Below are 17,909 nucleotides of genomic sequence, written 5' to 3'. Positions count from 1 at the left end.
TCGGACTCTTAAGTAGCAACCGCCCTGGGCCACGCAAGCATTTATGAACTTGCTCATAATGTATCTAACTTGGCTTCTGAAGGAAGAAGGGAGCCCCTCTCCCTCCCAAAACACAGCGAAAAGAACCAAAAAAAACGTTTAAGATCAAGCTCATGGAACAGCAGCAGCTCAACCCTGTGATGGTCCATTAAAGCCACTTGTGGGGACCAGGGGTCAGGGTGCAGGGAAGCCCCAACTTAGGACCCAGATGGCGGGGCACCTGGCAGCCCAGGTTGGCCCTGAGCCCTGTAATGAGAGGACAGAGCCATGCCTTGGGGACCTGGGGGTGGTGTGCAGGGCAGGGACAGCCCGGGTCTGGCACACGGCCCCGCCCCGGTGTTCTGAGCCTGGAGATTGGGGTGCAGCGGCCCTGGGGCCCCCAGGGGGCAGGTCTCATTGCAGCGACAGCTGCAGGCGGGGAGGACTCCAGGCAGGGAGGACTCCAGGCGGCTGGGCTCGGCGTGGGTGAACACTGCAGGGTTCTCAGTAGCAGAGGGGCAAACACATGGGTGGGGGGGATGGCTGGCGGGGGTCTCCTGCTGTCTTCCCTGGGCAGTGAAATCCCTCCCGGGGGGGCCGTCGTGGCGCTGTCGCCGAGGACGGAGGGGGGATGGGGTGCCTTCGCTCTTCCTCGCGGCCATCCTCCGTTTTGAGCTCTGCTGCTTCCCAGAGCTTTCCCAGCGCGCTTTGCGTGGGTTGTAGCCGCTCGTCTGTTGTTTCCGTCGTCCGTATGGACAGACCACCCGGCTCTCTACCTTGCTGATGCCTCCCACGGGCCCTACGTTCCCCTCAAGGAGTGTGACGATCCCGGGCCTTACGTTTATGCCCTGCACCCGTTTTGAATTGACTGTGTGCTGTGTTCCATAGGCGCCCAGTGCTGTTCTTGTGCGCGTGGGATCCAGGTTTCCCGGCGGCGTTGGTTGAAGAGACTGCGCCTGCCCCACCGTGTGCTCCCGCCCACCTTGTAGAAGATCGGCTGACCGTGTATCCATTTATGTCGGGGCCATCTGGTTTTTCTGTCGTGCTACGTCTGTCCTTATGCCAGGACCATGCCGTTTTGACCATTACAGCTTTGTGATCTAGCTTGAAACCGGGGAGTATGAAGCCCCCATAGTCTTTCTCTGGACAGTTTTTTTTTTAATGTTTGTTTTTGAGAGCGAGAGTGTGAGCAGAGGAGGGGCAGAGAGAGAGGGAGACAGAAGATCCGAAGCCGGCTCTGAGCTGCCGGCGTAGGCCCTGGGGTGGGTTTCTTGAAGCCCCAAACTACAGGCTCATGACCTGAGCTGAAGTTGGGCACTCAACCGAAGGAGCCAGCCAGGCGTCCCCAGATAGTGTTTTCTTTTTAAAAGGCAGTTAGAGCCCACGTGAGGGGCGGCAGTGTGAACACGACGCAAGTGGACATCAGACGCTCTAAGTCATTCGATCTCGCAGCCACATCTGCCCTTGAGCTGTGCCTCACCTGCCTCCCGGTGTTGAACACAAGCCCTTACATTGAAGTGTCAACTGAGAGGGGCCCCTGGGGGCTCCGTCGGTTGGGCGTCCGACTTCGGCTCAGGTCACGATCTCGCGGTTCGTGGGTTCGAGCCCCGCATCGGGCTCTGTGCTGACAGCTCGGAGCCTGGAGCCTGCTGCGGGTTCCGCGTCTCCCTCTCTCTCTGCCCCTCCCCTGCTCACACTCTTGTCTCTCTCTCTCTCTCTCTCAAAAATATATAAACTTAGAAAAAAAAGTGTCAAGTGAGAACATGCATTGTCTTGTCTGTCCAGTAACAGGACGGGCTTCCAACAAGTAACTAAAATTGCTTGCCTGGGGGGCCCCCTTTCAAATGGAGTTGACCAGAGTTGGTGTCCGTGAGGTACGCACTTAGCAGAAACCGCCAGCTATGCTCAGTTCACGGTCTCCTCTCATCGTCAGTCTCTAGCGGCGGCTGGCACAGTGGGGCATCCATGCCGTGGGGAGCTCCGGGGGGTGACCTCTCCAGGACGGCAATGAGCAGGGTTATCATAAACAAAGGTATTTCAGACCTTCGATTTCTGTTCCCCTTCACATCCCAGCGGGTGGCATCTTTTCGGGAAGAGTGTGTGGCGTGTGTGATTGTCCGCTTCGAACGGGAAAAAGGCGCTTCTTGGACAAGGCTCAGCTGAAGGTCCTTTTCTCGTGTAAAAGTAGACACGCGCCCTAATCCAAGGATGACCCCGGGAAAGCAGTTGTGCCCCCTTTAAGATCGCCACGGGTTTGCAGATTGCTAAATACCGTGACTCCCGTTAACAGAGGAAGAGACGTCTGCATTGGACAGTCCTTCCTTCTGCATTTTAAGAGTCCTTTGTAAAATCAGAATGGCAAATAAAACTCCAGAACCAGTGGCTTCCTCCTGTTTGGTTAAAGGATAAGAAAGACGAAGCTTTTCTTTCGATACGCCGTAAATGACATCTTTGCGTTTTTCTTTTTTTTTATTAATTTTTTTTCAACGTTTATTTATTTTTTGGGGGACAGAGAGAGACAGAGCGTGAACGGGGGAGGGGCAGAGAGAGAGGGAGACACAGAATCGGAAACAGGCTCCAGGCTCTGAGCCGTCAGCCCAGAGCCCGACGCGAGGCTCGAACTCACGGACCGCGAGATCATGACCTGGCTGCAGTCGGACGCTTAACCGACTGCGCCACCCAGGTGCCCCTCTTTGCGTTTTTCTAACGAGGAATGGGACTGTTCACTTTCTGTGTCGCTTTACGAAACAAGTGGACACAAATTCAACTGTGCCACGCAGGGCGACAGCCACACGTGGCTGCCCGAACTTCAGTAACTTCAGAATTCAGGTTCTCGGTCCCTCCGGCCGCATGTTCAGTGCCTCAGGAGCCACAGCTGTGCCTTGAGAAGCACGGGTGACAGAGCCCTTTCGTCCCCGCAAGAAAGTCTGTTGCGGAGGCTCCGGTAGAGACACGATGCGTTTGGATTTGACCTGGTGCAGGAAGTGAGAGCAACCTTGCAGGAAGCACTTGTGTGCCGTGCGCCTGTGTCCCGACGTATCAGGTGTGTGTATGCCAAAGGCACAGGAGAATCTCTTCGGATCGTAATAATTTAGCAAAGCACCTGCCTGACACAGTAAGCTGCTTCAGTTAGCTGATCTTGCTTACTGAAGGAGAAGAAACAAAAGAAAAATCCTTGTCCTAACTGTCCTCGTCTTTTTTTTTAAGCAAGGCATCAGAAGAAATCCTTCTTTAGCTTCTTCTGACATGAATTCTCTCGGGCTCCTTCTAACACCGCGTGTTTCCTTTTGGCGAGTACAACATGGAGGAAATAGTTCCATGACTTACAATGGAATTGGATGTAATTCATGTCTGGAAACATAATTGCCAAAGCGTCTTATTCCTTGTCATGTTCGCGTTTAAAAGAGATTAAGGGGGGCGCCTGCGTGGCTCAGTCGGTTGAGCGTCCGAGTTCGGCTCAGGTCACGATCTCGCGGTCCGTGAGTTCGAGCCCCGCGTCGGGCTCTGTGCTGACAGCTCGGAGCCCGGAGCCTGCTTCGGATTCTCTTCCTACCCCTCTCTCTGCCCCTCGCCCCTCAAATAAATAAATACACTTAAAAGAGGTTAAGTTGATTTGGGGGAAGGGAACGGATAAAAATTCTCCATTACGTTTTCCCAAAAGGATAGGGTTCTTCCTTTCTTCCCCCCTCTTTTTTAAACAGTACTCCACAAACGGGCATTAACTGGTGGTACGCTTCTGCGATGCATCTCAGATGTTGGGTCTTGGGTCACCGTGGAAGGTTGGGGGCCAAGGAGGGGACTTGTGCTCTGCCCTCCCCCACACCCCCTGTGCTGGACCCCCCCCCCCACCCCAGGCGTGAGTCCACGAGAGGGGAGAGGTTGCCGTAAAGTTCTGTGCTCTGTTTGCAGGCACCCTCTGTGTTTCAGACCCTCACCTGCACTTGGGCACACAGAATTCGTTTACACTCCTTCTAAACCTCACCAGAGTTCCAGCACCGCCAGGAGGCAGGCCGAGCTGGAGCCCGGACAAGGGGCAGGAAGTCAGCCCAAGACCAGCCCTCGATGATCCCGCGTGGCCCCGGCCGAGTTGCACTTTCTACTACCTATTAAAGTCTTTATTTCAGGCTTGATTTTTTAACAGTTTTATGCTTTCCCTCTGGAGTGTTTCCCTCAGTGGTGCCATCTAATCAAGTTTTAAGTTTTAATTAAACAGCTGTCATCTGCTTGTTAGTCCTGTGGCTACCGGATGTTTTATTAAATTTTAATCCAGCCCAAGCTGGGCGAGAATTCCTCAGATAACAAAGGGAGGTGGTTAGCCGGGTGCCGTGGAGATGAAGCACAGCTAGCTGACGGGCACCGCGGGCGCACGAAAGAAAGTGGAAATGAACCTGGAAGGAAGGAGAGACCGTGAGGCCGGCGTGGGGGGGGGGGAGGGCATGTGGCGGGGACAGCACAGGTGGCCTAGACCACAGGTGACCCTTGCCTGTTCTCTGCCTCCCTGCCCCCGTCCCCGGCTTCCTTCCCCCTCAGGTCTCTGCCTTTCCCTCCCTCTCAGCCTTCGAGTCCCAGCCTCTCCCCCCACAACAGTCTGTAGCTGTCTGTCTCTGTTGCTTGTACATCTTCCCTTCTCTCCCTTCTGTTGCCCCCCCTTCTGTCCCAGGATGAGCACACTGGGGATGGGTGATTGACAGTGGGGACCCTCCCGGGTTCCAGAGGGAGCCTTCTCTTCTCCTGGGATAAACCCCTTGCTCGCCTGCAGAAATAACCCTCCCAGGAGAGATTTTTCCCGAAGTGTGTTCACAGGCCATCTTCACAGTTTGGCCAACTGCACACAACACTGTCTTTTTTTTTTTTTTTTTTTCTTTTTTATTTATTTTTGGGACAGAGAGAGACAGAGCATGAATGGGGGAGGGGCAGAGAGAGAGGAAGACACAGAATCGGAAACAGGCTCCAGGCTCCAAGCCATCAGCCCAGAGCCTGACGCGGGGCTCGAACTCATGGACCGCGAGATCGTGACCTGGCTGAAGTCAGACGCTTAACCGACTGCGCCACCCAGGCGCCCCAACACTGTGTCTTTATACATGCTAGTTTTTCTTTAAATTAATTCATCCTTTAGACTTAAAAAACAACAACACCCGGGGCGCCTGGGTGGCTTTGTCGGTTAAGCATCTGACTTTGGCTCAGGTCATGATCTCATGGTTCATGAGTTCGAGCCCCGTGTCAGGCTCTGTGCTGACAGCTCAGAGCCTGGAGCCTGCTTCGGATTCTGTGTCTCCCTCTTTGTGCCCCTCCCCAGCTTGCACTCTGCCTCTCGCTCTCTCTCTCTCTCTCTCTCTCAAAAATAAATAAAACATTAAAAAAAAAGTTTTAAAAACCAACACTCTAAATTTGGCCACGATCTGAGTCTACAATCCAGAAACCTGAGTTTTGTGCATGTTACATATCTTAATATATGTTAAAATGTTAAAAGTAAAAAAAAAAAAATAGGGGCGCCTGGGTGGCTCAGTCAGTTGAGTGCTCAATTCTTGGTTTTGGCTCAGGTCACAATCTCATGATCCATGAGATCGAGCCCATGCTCAGCACAGAGCCTGCTTGAGATTCTCTCTCTCCCTCTCTCTCTGCCTCTCTCCTCTCAAAATAAATAAATATTTAAAAATTAAGAAATAAAACCCCAAGGCAAAGATAAATTCATGTAAAATAATTTTAAGAATTACCAGCGTTAAACAATTCCATAGTTGGCCAACTTCTTACAGAGTGCTTTTCCTGCTTTTTGTTTGTTTATTTTTTATTTTTAAATAAATAAAATCATTTAAATCATTGCGTTTGACCAGGACCCCAACTGCCAGAATCCAGCCCCTGCCTCTGATATATTAGTTACAGAGATCTGAGCTCCAGATCTGCTTCTCTGCGTGTATGTAACACAGCGATGGGGTTTTCCATTTGTAGGAGAGCCCTTGAAAGATCCTGTGGGGGGCGCCTGGGTGGGTCAGTGGGTTAAGCCTCCGACTTCGATCAGGTCATGATCTCAGCGTCTGTGAGTTTGAGCCCGTGTGGGGCTCTGTGCCGACAGCTCGGAGCCTGGAGCCTGCTTCCGATTCTGTGTCTCCCTGTCTCTCTCTGCCTCTCCTCTGCTCATGCTCTGTCTCTCTCTTTCTCAAAAATAAATAAACACTAAAAAATTTTTTAAAAAGCGGGCAACGATGATAGACCTCACTCTCCCTCTGTCCTAGAATTGTGTCATTCCAGCTTCTAAAAGTGACACCAGCCAGTTGGAACGCACTCCTCCAGAGGGAGTTCAGGCTGCTGAGGGTCCTTGAAATCAGATCACTGAAGAAATAATTGAAGGATACAAGAGCTTAGCCATATGAGGAGGGAAGAAAGGGCCCCCGGGGAGGTGGGGGGAGGGGCATTGGTGGCTTTTATGTATGGAAAGGGCCACTGTGGGGATGATGGAGTAGATTTGTTCTTTCGTTCTGAGTCTTTAAGTGGAAACTAAAAGGAAACACGTTTTAGCTCATTATAAAGGACTAGACGTTTCAGAATCAGTGTCTCATGATGGCTACGTTTTTTTGTGAAGTGTGGTTGACACTCAAGGTCACGTTAGTTTCAGGTGTACAACATAGTGATTTGCCACACTCTCGCCCCACCACCGACTGTGTCCTGGGTGCACACCTTTCGTCCCTGTGATGTATCCTGTGGCCAGAGTTTTAGCAGCCGTTTCCAATAGGACTTCGTCACTTTCTAGCTCTTCAAACTTGGGCAAGCTCTGCTAACTCGTGATGCCTTGACATCCCTTGTGCAGCGTGGAGATGATCGTGGACCAGTGGAATCCCACCTGCGCAGAGATTAGCCCGACATCCGAGCCTGTAAGGCAAACCTGCCAGTGATGGAAAGGAACCTTTGAGATCCCCCGAAGGAAATTTCGATCACAAGGATTGGGGCTCTTTGAAACTCATAAACCCAGGAGTTAATTTTCTTTCTTTTCTCCTTGTATTTGGCCGTTGCCAATCTCTTTGGGTTCTTAACGGGTCAAAGTCTGGTTTAAAGGGGCATACGGGGAGCCACAGATATGTTTTATTTTCCTCTCTCTTTTTTTTTCTGAGCGTATATAATTGAATTGCCACGTGTTACGTGTGTAAGTAACGCAGTCCCAGGTAGGGGAGAATAAAGTAAGACTGCATTTGTAAAAGGACCTCGCAAATGGACCTCCATGACCTGCCGTATGGATTTGTGGGTCTTGACATGTATATATGTTTTAACATCCAGTGATTGTAAACTTCATGGGCTCTAGGGCCGTGTCGCATGAAATAGTGGATTCCCCATTGGCAGAGCAGAGCACCTGGAACACTGCAGGTATTCCGTGAAAATAGCTGGAGAAAAGAAGGAAGGGAGGGAGGGAGGGAAGAGGGAAGGAAGGAAGGAGGGAGGGAGTCCCAAGGGGTGCAGTGAGCCACTGTATGAGCTGTCCCGTGCCTAGTGTTTGCTGGAACGTCTGTGAATTCCTTTTCCCTGGAGGTCATCATAGACATGTGGAGCCTCTGCGGTCAAGTGGGTTTTCGCTGGGTGAGGGCTTGGACCTCACTGCTTAGGTACCATGATCCAAGTTCTCTCTGGTTCTCGTGCGGTGCGTGCCTTCCACAGGTGCTGAGCATCCCACCGTGCGCAGCGTAACGCTCCGGGAACTCGGGGCGCTACGACAGCGGAACCTGTCTGGTTTCAGCCCTTGGTGGTAGGACGTCAATAACGGGTGTTACGGCAAAGCTTTATTGTCGGCCCAGCACTATTCTAAGCACGTTAGCAGCGTCCATTTATTTATGCCTCAAATGGGACTTCAGGATGAGGAATGCCACTACCTAAATTTTGTAGATGAGGAATCAGGGGCCTTAAGGACATAAGATAAGTTGTCCCAGGTCATCCAGCCAGTGGGCCCTAGAGCTAGGCGTCCCCCCCACCATGCTGGCTCTGAGCCTGCACATCACAGCTTCCTCCTGCTTTGGGGTCACAGAGGACATGCTGAGAGGGGCCGATCCCACTCCTCCCCCACCACAGGGGACACTTGGCTGCTAATGAGCTTTGCCGAATTTTGTAACACGCTTGTGTGCAGCCACATCCCCTCGGAGGCATGCTTCCTTTTGGTTGCCAAGGTTCTTTGAAGATCTTCGCAGGAAGGATGAAAAATGTATTTCCAGAGTGGTAATCTTTTTAGGCCTCTTTTTCCAGTGGCGTGATGGGTTTTTACTTTCATGGGCTAGTAATTACATTACTGTAGCTCCCGGGAACCCCCCCCCCCGCCCCCCCGAAGCCAGCCACACATCATTAGCAGGCCCTTAACTCTTTTCCTTCTTGAAAAGGATATATAAGCAAACCCATAGTGGCACAGAGATAGTGCCCGCCAACTTGTCCCTGTGATAATTGTGGCCGGGCCTGTGGTTTCCACGGGACTAGGCACTAATGAGATGCTAAAGATGTGATAAAAAGACATTAATATGTTTTTGGCCCTTGGTTTTTGAGTCTGGCTTGTGAGTGCTTAAGGCAGTAGTGTCTTCTGGATGAGCTGTCCCGTGGAGAATCACAGTCGCCCCGCTATTTGCTTCGAGATGTGCGGGAAGCTGGTTTCTAAAGAGAGAAAAACTTTGGCTCTGAAATAGCGTCTGCATCCCATGGGTTCAGGCCCCGCTCCTGGAGGTTGGGGGTACAGAGGGTGAGATGCCAGTGGTGTGTTTTCTGAATGGGGCTCCCCCTCGAGAGAGGATGCTCTGAGACAAAGGCATCACTAAAGGCGGAGAAGATCTGGAAGCTCTCATACACGTCCCTACACCATTTAGACTTTTTTTCCTCACAGACAATGAAAACTCATATCAAATTTGGTTATGCTAAAAAGGAAACTGGTTGGATCTTGTAGCCTACAAGGGCTCATAAGATTCTTTACAAATGTTTATTTATTTTGAGAGAGAGAGGAGAAAGAGAGCATGCAAGCAGGGGAGGGGCAGAATAGGAGAATCCCAAGCAGGCTCCATCCTGTCAATGCAGAGCCTGATGCAGGGATCCGTCTCACGAACCATGAGATCCTGACCTGATTTTGATCTGAGATCAAGAATCAGACCCTCAGGGGCGCCTGGGGGGCTCAGTCGGTTAAGCGTCCCACTTCAGCTCAAGTCACGATCTCACGGTTTGTGAGTTCCAGCCCCGCGTCAGGCTCTGTGCTGACAGCTCAGAACCTGGAGCCTGCTTCGGATTCTGTGTCTCCCTCTGTCTCTGCCCCTCCCCTTCTCATGCTCCATCTCTGAAAAATAAATAAACATTAAAAATATTAATTTTTTTTATTACAGACATTTATTTTTATTATAGGCATTTAACTGATTGAGCCACCCAGGCACCCCCAGGACTCGTAAGGTTTATCGAGAAGTTGGATTGAGGGCTTTCTTAGGGCTTGGTTTCTTTTCCTTCCCTCAATCCCGATTTCCTCTGTGCTGCCCTCATTCCCAGTCAGGCTCTTCCTGTGCTGTGGCCTCCGTGGTTTCCGGGGCCTATTATCCTAGCTTTCAGTGTAGCAGGAGGCCAGCCTTTGTTCCCAGACTTTCCTCCTGGAACCCCTTGTCCTCGTGCCCGGTGCAAAGCGGCAGCATCGTGGACACAAAGGTGGAGTGTGCTAGCTGGCCACACCCAGGCTGTGTGTCCCGACACGGGACCGGGGGGAGGGGTCAGCCCTGACTACTTTATCCCGGGCTCAGGTGGAGAAGACAGCCAGTAAGGGTGCCAGGCCGTGCAGGCCAAGCATGATGGTTGTCGATGAAGTTCCCCACAAAGAGTGCCCGTGGGTATTCCTTCTTTCAGGCAGAACGCAGTCAGCGGGCATTGCTAGAAACCCTTCCACGTGGAGGCTCCGAGGCAGACCTCCAGAGGCTTTTGCAAACTCCTGGAGAAATATGTGACACCACCAAATACTAACTGAGTACCGAACTGCGTAGAAAATCACCCAAAACTTAGCTACTCGGGGAAAAAACATGCAGGTGTTAAAACAGACTTCCGGTGGGTCCGGAGTCTGGGAATGACTTCACTGCCCCAGGCAGCTCACCTGACCGGACGGACCTCTTCACAAGGGCCACCTAAATGTTCTCGTGACCCAACAGCTGGATTTTCCCAGAGTGCGTGATCTGAGAGAGACAGGGAGGCAGAAACAGAGGTAGAGACAGAGAGGGAGGAAGGGGGCATTCACAAGACTCCCATGCCTTAATTTCATGGACACTCACTGTCACTTCTGACATATTGTATTCCAAGACAAACGACTCACTCAATCCAGCCCACCCTCAGTGAGAGGGGAACCATTCCCCACCTGCTAGAGGGAGAGATGTCGAAGATCTGTGTCCCAGTTTACCCTCCGGCCCCAGATTATACTCCTCCCCTATGCAAACAAAATACACCGACCCCTCTCAAGACCTGAAAACTCACCTTTCCAGAGCATCAACTCAAAACCCAGGACATTGGGATCTCTGTATCACTTCCAGTGCTGATGCCCTTGACCCTGAGGGGTTCGGTGTAACCTCGTAGGGAGGCGTACGTATTCCAGATCATGATGCATCTGGTTCTGAGATCAGGGTAGGGGTCTGGAGTTTGGGTGACTTCAGTTCTGTTCTTGGCTCAGTGATCAGTAGTGAGGAGTATTATGTGATTGGCTGGGCACAGGTGGCCACAGAGACTACCCGTGTAAGTAACGGTATCCGCGATGGTGTGCACGGATTAGGCACTCAATGTATGCCGGCATGCCCGACGCCACGCTCCGTGTTTCATGATTTAACTCATTTAGTCCTCAGACAACACCGTGGGGAAAATACTCTTGTGAATCCTGTTTCCTGGTTGGGGAAACTGGTGCCCAGAGAAGGTAAGGAGGTTTGCCCCAGGTGACCCGGATGGCCGGGGGCCCAGTTGAGTCGTGAGCTCCAGAGCAGGGACACTTCTGTTTTGTTTATTTTCTTGCTCTTGAGTCGTCCACAAAATGACTTGTTTTAAGGAAGATCTGAAAGTTTAAAGTTACTGTTTGTCAGAGATGAAAATGTGTCCTGTTCTTTCTCGAGCCTGGCAGACGACTGAATATATATTGGCATAGATTAGGAGCTGAGGAATGCCTGGGATACCACCGAGGAGATCCTGAAAGCCTGCCTAGTCAAAAAGCATTTGCACCGGGGTGCCTGGGTGGCTCAGTCGGTTGAGCGTCTGACTTCGGCTCAGGTCATGATCTCACGGTCCGGTCCGTGAGTTCGAGCCCCACGTCGGGCTCTGGGCTGATGGCTCAGAGCCTGGAACCTGCTTCCGATTCTGTGTCTCCCTCTCTCTCTGACCCTCCTCCGTTCATGCTCTGTCTCTCTCTGTCTCAAAAATAAAATAAAATGTTAAAAAAAATATATATATATAAAAGCATTTGCACTGATGTAGGCAGAGACGAGAGAGAACACTTCTCCCTCCTCCTCAAATAGGCAGGGAATTTAGCGACCTGGTGGCTCCTTATTGACGCACCTCAGCTAGATAGTATGGATGCTCGGAAGGTATTTCTGGCTTTAGGAGCTGAAGGAAATAGAAATTGTAGCTGAGCTGAGAACCCCCTGAAATTATACAAGCAAGAGGAGATTTCAGATTCACACAGCTCAGCCATTCAATGGGGAAGAAATTCTCTCTTCTGGTTCCTGTCAGGGGGGAGAAGCAGCGGGCAGCAAATGGTCATTCCAATCCGTATCCTTTATTCCTTCTTTTTGAATGCCGTCTCCTACACTGCTCTTTGGATCGAATTTGCCACTGAAGTAGCATGGCCGCTAATGGCCCGGGCCACCCCAGTGAGGGCTGTGTGCCTCCGTTTGAAACAAGTCTGTCCTGCTCATGGCTTGAGTCAGCCTTCTGGAAGGTCGCACGTCCCCCAGACCAGTAAGTGTGCCGACAAATCACATGTCTCTATGTTATTGACCTTTGCTAAAGCCACATTGTCCAGTCCCTACATGATCGTTTTGTTTTGTTTTGTTTTGTTTTTTTCCGGATTGAAGCACTGACCTGTGATCTGCTGAACGAAGGCCACATCTACACTTTCTCTGGCCAGCAGCCATTCTTGTCAACCGAGGGTCAACCTTGCAGTTTCCCAATAGACAGGTTGCCACACGCGGCAAATAAATCAAATATCGCCGAACAGCCTTTGAGCGTTACCCTTCCGTGATTATGGGGGCTACGCTCCTGATTCGTTCCCTTTCGAGTACAGTTGTGCACAGACACACTGGACACTCGTCATCTGAGAAGCCACTGCAGGGCGTGCCTTTCACATACTCCCCATCGGCAGCCCTGCGTGCCAGTGGTCACGATGCTATGGGCTAGCTATGGTTCTCCAGTCTTTTACCAGCGCTGCAACTGGGCAGAGGGAACCTTTGGTCTAGCGCATCAGGTCTGTACCAGAATTTGTGACACTGAACCAAACAGCCATGTCAGGGTTCCCCAGGCAAACAGAACCAAGAGGGTATGTGTAGATATATAGAGATTGGCTTGGAGAGGTTGATTCATAACATCACGGAGGCTGAGAAGTTCTCTGATCTGCCCCGTGCAAGCCAGAGGCCTAGGAAACGCTACCAACTGAAATGCTAATCTCATCCAGGAGGGCCCTCACAGACGCACCGATAAATAATGTTTCACCAGCTGTCTGGGCGTCCCTTAGCCCAGTCTGGTTGACGCATGAAATTAACCATTGCCATAGTATATTAAAAATACCTCTTACGGAGTCTGGCATATGGTAAGCCATTCATAACTTAATAACCATCACTGTGATTACACGGTCTTTTCATACGGATGTATTTAATTTATAAAGGGATGGATGGTAGACAAGAACCAATAGATCACGGTGTCAGGAGACGATGCTTCACCTCCTGCTTTGCCCTGTTGATGCCCCCTCCCTGCCGTTAGCAAACCACTGGACATCTCTGCCTGCACTTTGCTCTTCTGCTAAAACGTGGTGGCTGTATTTGGATCAGCTAACCTCACGCAGAAGAGTTCGTATGGCCCGAAGCATCTTTAGAATGCAAGGAAGGTTCATCTCCCCCGTAAGCGGATGCCATCCTGTGATCTTAGGAAGAGAGACCATCACACTTGCGCGTATCCCGTCAGCCTCCTGCGGTTGGACAGATGCCCAGCATCTTCTCTGTTGTCTGGAGTGAATGATCTAGGTCCACATCACACATTCAGAAACTTAATAAACTCAAATGAATATTTGTCAGTTTTTTTTTCTTTTTTCTTTTCTTTTTTTTAATATGAAATGTATTGTCAAATTGGTTTCCATACAATACCCAGTGGTCCTTCCAACAGGCGCCCTCCTCAATGCCCATCACTCACCCTCCCCTCCCTCCCACTCCCCATCAACTGTCAGTTTTCTTATTAAGAATTATTTGGAGGCACCTGGGGGGCTCAGTCAGTTGAGCGTCTGACTTCAGCTCAGGTCATGATCTTGTAGTTCATGGTTTTGAGCCCCACTTTGAATTCTGTGTCTCCCTCTCTCTCTCTCTCTCTCTCTCTCTCTGCCCTCCCCACCTCGTGCTCTGTCTCTCTCCCTCTCAAAAATAAACGTTGAAAAATTTTTTTAAAAAAGAACTATTTGTTTAAAAATTTCTAGCCCCTCTCCCCTTCATTCTGAAGCAGGACAGAAGGGAGACTCAAATGTATTGAACGTCTTCCAGGTGCCTGACACTCTTCTAGAACGCTCTGGGGGGTGGGGCACAACACTAGCTCTGTATACTGAGTGAGATTGTCTCATGTTTCTGGACGAGGAGACAGAGGCTCAGAGAGGCTGCATGTCTAACGGAAATGGATCTTGGTTTGGGATTTCCCTTACTCTGGGATCCGTGTTCTGTAGGGAGCGTGGTGCAGGCCACGATAGATTCTATAGCATTCCTGAAAGCTGTTTTCAGTGGCCTGAAGCCGGGCTCTTTGTGGCGTGGAGATGATGGGACGTGGCCAGCATTTTGGGCTGAACAAGTTTTGCCCTGCAGGCTGAAGGACTGGGGTAGCCATGAATGTTGTGGTTCGCCAGGGCTCTGGAATGAGACTTTGATTCCCTAGAAAAGACTAGGAAAGAGCAAATGCTTTCCTCGTGGACCACCCCAACGCACGTAGGGTCATTCCCACAGAGCACTTGCATTTTACTGTAGGCTGAAACGAGACAAGCGGACAAAAACGTCAGAGGCCTTTCCCTGCTAACGAAGACATCCCTTTTGTCCGGATCAGTGGGAATCTACCTGTGCCCTGCTCTGTTCACTGGTCCACTAAAAAATCAGTGATTTGCACTAATCTAGAGAATTTTAGTGACCGATGCCTGTTAGACAACACAAAGCCCAGAACGCTGCCGAAAAGTAAACACGCACTGTCATCGAAGAATGTGATATTTAGAGTTAAATCAATAAGCCCCCATTTCTAGTCTGAATAGAACACGCATCCTTAATAGAGTTATTTCAGAAAGTCAAGTCCGGTGGACCCGAGATTTAACCACAGTAGTTGCAAGATTTAACCACAAAGATAAGGCTGTAATGATTACAAGACTAGCGGCCGATAGCGGATGGAAGAAATTCATCTGGCATTTGCCCCAGTGCAGGCCGTGTGCAAATGAGAATCAGTTTACTTGAAGCAAAACCCTCTCCCTTCGTACTGCCAACATCTGTTCCTCACAGTGTTTATTCTCCTCAACGGGGAGGGCGGAGCATCGGGATAGCCTTCGGAATGAGAAGGACACGTGAATGAGTCCAGCTTCCCAGTAAAAAGCGGCAAGAGCGGTCTGGCCGACTTCCTAAAACAAACGGGCAAGGAGGGGTTTCTCCACCCTCAGACGGGGGAGACTGGGGTCCTCGTGATGACAGAAGAAAATGACCCATGTCAGGGTCCTTTCTCTCTTGTGGGTGCATTTTATTTCCCCCGACAAGCTCCTCCGCAAGGAAGGCGTTGAGGCCAAACGCACTAGACTCATATTTGCACAGACTTGTAATCAGAGGAAAAAAGACATTTTCTGGTGAGTTTCAGTTTACAGCTTCCTAAGGAAGAGCTCTTGAGCCGCGCGGACCACCGGGCCAGTTGCTGGAGGGGAGGACTGCCCAGGGCTGGGCTCATGTACCCGCTCTTCTTCTGTGCAGTGGTCCACGGCCAGAAGAAAGTGGGGGCATCGGCAGGCAGCCATCGAAAATGACTTTGGCTTCAGAGAAACAAGTTGAAGATGTGACGCTGTTTCCAAGCTTAGCCACTGATTTGGGAAATTCGGACACACAGGCATTGACTCTTAAGTTAACCGACCCTTCTTTGAGAATTCAGAGGTGGAAGAAAAGGAAAACAAGAATTGGTTCGTCCTAAACTGTATCCTGGTGACTTGGAGAAAGGTTGAACTTGGTATTAATGGTTATAGGAGAGTTAAATAGGTAGTTAGTGAAAAAAAAAAAGTCTCTTTTTTGAATAAAATCTTGCCTCCCTGGCAGGGGTGCACAGATTATAGGGGTGGGTCAGGAGGTGAGACGGGGAGGGCATACGGGCCAGGTTGGGATGGTCACGTCAGCCAAGGTGAGGGGGCGGGCTCTATCCTGTCACCACTGGGGAAGCGCTGGAGAATTTTAAGGGGGAGAAGATTTTAAGAAAATCCCTGAAACAAATGAAATGGATTGGAGAGAAGAAGAAATCCTTGAAAGGTTTCTTTCTTCTCTCTAAGGAAGAGGAACCCATTGGAACACTTAAGTGGGGGGATGAAAAAGTGTTGATAGGATCATTACCCTGAAAGGTTGAAGACCCAACAGAATGGGAACCAGTCATCATGGGTTCATGCTGGCCTTCCCCACGCCAGGCCAAGAAGCCCCAGAAGACCTTCCTCTGTAAACATTGTCCTCATTAGACTCTCTCCATCCTCCTGTCAAGAATCACAATGCATCTGAGACTCCAGTGTACTGATTCTATAGCAATTTATCTTCCCCAATTTCATAAATGCCCACAGAAGACATGAGACTCTAGGGCCAGAGACAAAAGACTATGCGTCCCAACACACATTGTGTTTGCTTCCATTCTCCCTGAGCACCACCCCCCCCACACCCTGTGACTCCCACAGGGGTGATGCAGAAGGGCCTCTGTTTATGTCAAGGAGCAGAGCTCATCACCCCCATAATGCCTTTCTAGTCACACTAGACAAAGCTTCTCGCTGTGCCTGCTAGCCATAGAAACATATTTATAGGACCCATATCCACTTTTCTGATGCAATGATAAAGGGTGAGTTTGGCAATGATGGGAAATAAATTAATAGCTAACACACTTCTCAAAAGACTCCCTGATAGTCAAATGAAGTAACTTAATGTTCTCTAAAGCGAGCTGAAAATGGTTTTAGAGGATGCCACGATCCTTTTTAACAAGCATACTCGGGTAGTTGTTTCAATATAGACATTCACCGATAAGTGCTTTAGCATTTGCTTAAATAAGAAAAGAACAAAGTCAATTTAAAGGGAATTCTTAAAAAGCATTAAGTAATAAAAGGTAGTATCAGGGTATGGAAAAGTTCTTGAGAACAGCACACAAATAAGGTTTAGGAATAACCACAGTGGTTAAGCGAACTCACCTTAAAACATAATAGGTTGTATCGATGATATTGTTTTGCTTTTATTTTAGTTATAATAATTATTAGGATAAAGGGAGACAGGAAGAGACCAAGCAGCTGAGAATGTAGCACCAGGCAGCCAGCCCCGGGTTTTGGGGTGGAATGAGGTCGGCGCCATGAATCTGGAGAATGCCTGCATTCCCTGGGTGCGTTTCCTTGGCATCCTTTGGGCACGGCTGGATGGATTCTTGCTGGACAAAGGGAGAAGCCCTCGGATGGGTACACAGGATCTAGATACACGGAATCACCCAAAGCAGCAGCACCCATTGCCCCGAGGAAACCCTATCCCTGTGCGTCCTGCAGGCTATTCTGGGCCCTGACGTCACCTCGCCTGCCTGCCTAGCATAGCATTTCGCGGGCCAGCTGGCTTCTTTGTGGCAGGCAGGGCCGATGACCTTCAACAAGGATGCCCAGGGACCATGAGGCATGGGTGTCTATACATTAGAAACAACGACTGTGATTTTAAACTGTACGTCTCTGTGATAAAAGGGAGAATCAACAACTAATCCCATTTGTAAGGGAAGGAAAGAGGACGATGCAGGCTGCCGTTTTGTTAAAACGAAACTGCTATGCACCGGCTGTTAAGTGGCTGGTATTTAGGGTATAAGAATTGTGTGCCACACCATCTGTCTGAGCTATCTTCGCGATGCTCACCAAGGAGGAAATGCCGCATTCCTGTGGCTTCTGCTTAATTGTCCATAAAGAAGATATCCCCAAGTCAATGGCGTCTTCAGAATGATGGATGGATCATCCATGTGATGTGTCAAATGGTGTGCTTTGGGGAACAAATCACTTAAATCATTGTTTCCCCAAGCATGGTGCGTGTGCCACTGGAGGTATATCATGTGGTTTTTGGTGGTATAGGGACACGCTTGTGTTGTATTCCTTAATGTGTATTTGGCTATGTGTCACAAATTAGTGTAAGCACAACATGAAATCAATGACTAAGGGAAATGATTGCTGGAATTATAGGTATGTGGGCAGGTGTGCCCATGGGTGTAAAACTTCAGCGTGTAAGCATGGCCTTCCAGCACAACAGATGGAAGGATAGAGAGATCGGGTCACACAAATCACCCACAGAGTTCCTCACTATTCAGACTTAAATCACCATGCTGTGCTGTATTCTTTTCAGTGTCACATAAAAATCGTGAGTAATTTCTAGAATGTGGACGTGACAGAAATTGTGAAAGTACCGCATGAATAACCGGCTTGGGAAAATTTGACCTAAAAATATGCCATTTGATTTGCATTTCTGTGT

General features: G+C 49.9%; 1 long non-coding RNA gene and 1 other non-coding gene across 3 annotated transcripts in view; both read left to right on the top strand.

Annotated features, from left to right (window-relative positions):
- Positions 1-17,909, top strand: part of LOC113595181 (uncharacterized) — a 123,537-nt gene that overhangs the window by 59,802 nt on the left and 45,826 nt on the right. The window lies entirely within an intron of this gene.
- Positions 11,203-11,292, top strand: TRNAR-UCG (transfer RNA arginine (anticodon UCG)). Its single transcript has one exon. It is a non-coding gene; the product is annotated as a tRNA-Arg (tRNA).

This window comes from Acinonyx jubatus, chromosome D3 (genome assembly GCF_027475565.1).
Source record: "Acinonyx jubatus isolate Ajub_Pintada_27869175 chromosome D3, VMU_Ajub_asm_v1.0, whole genome shotgun sequence".
NCBI classification, from domain to species: domain Eukaryota; kingdom Metazoa; phylum Chordata; class Mammalia; order Carnivora; family Felidae; genus Acinonyx; species Acinonyx jubatus.
The sequence above is the reverse complement of the archived record's forward strand: the minus strand, read 5'-3'. Positions and strand labels throughout refer to the sequence as shown.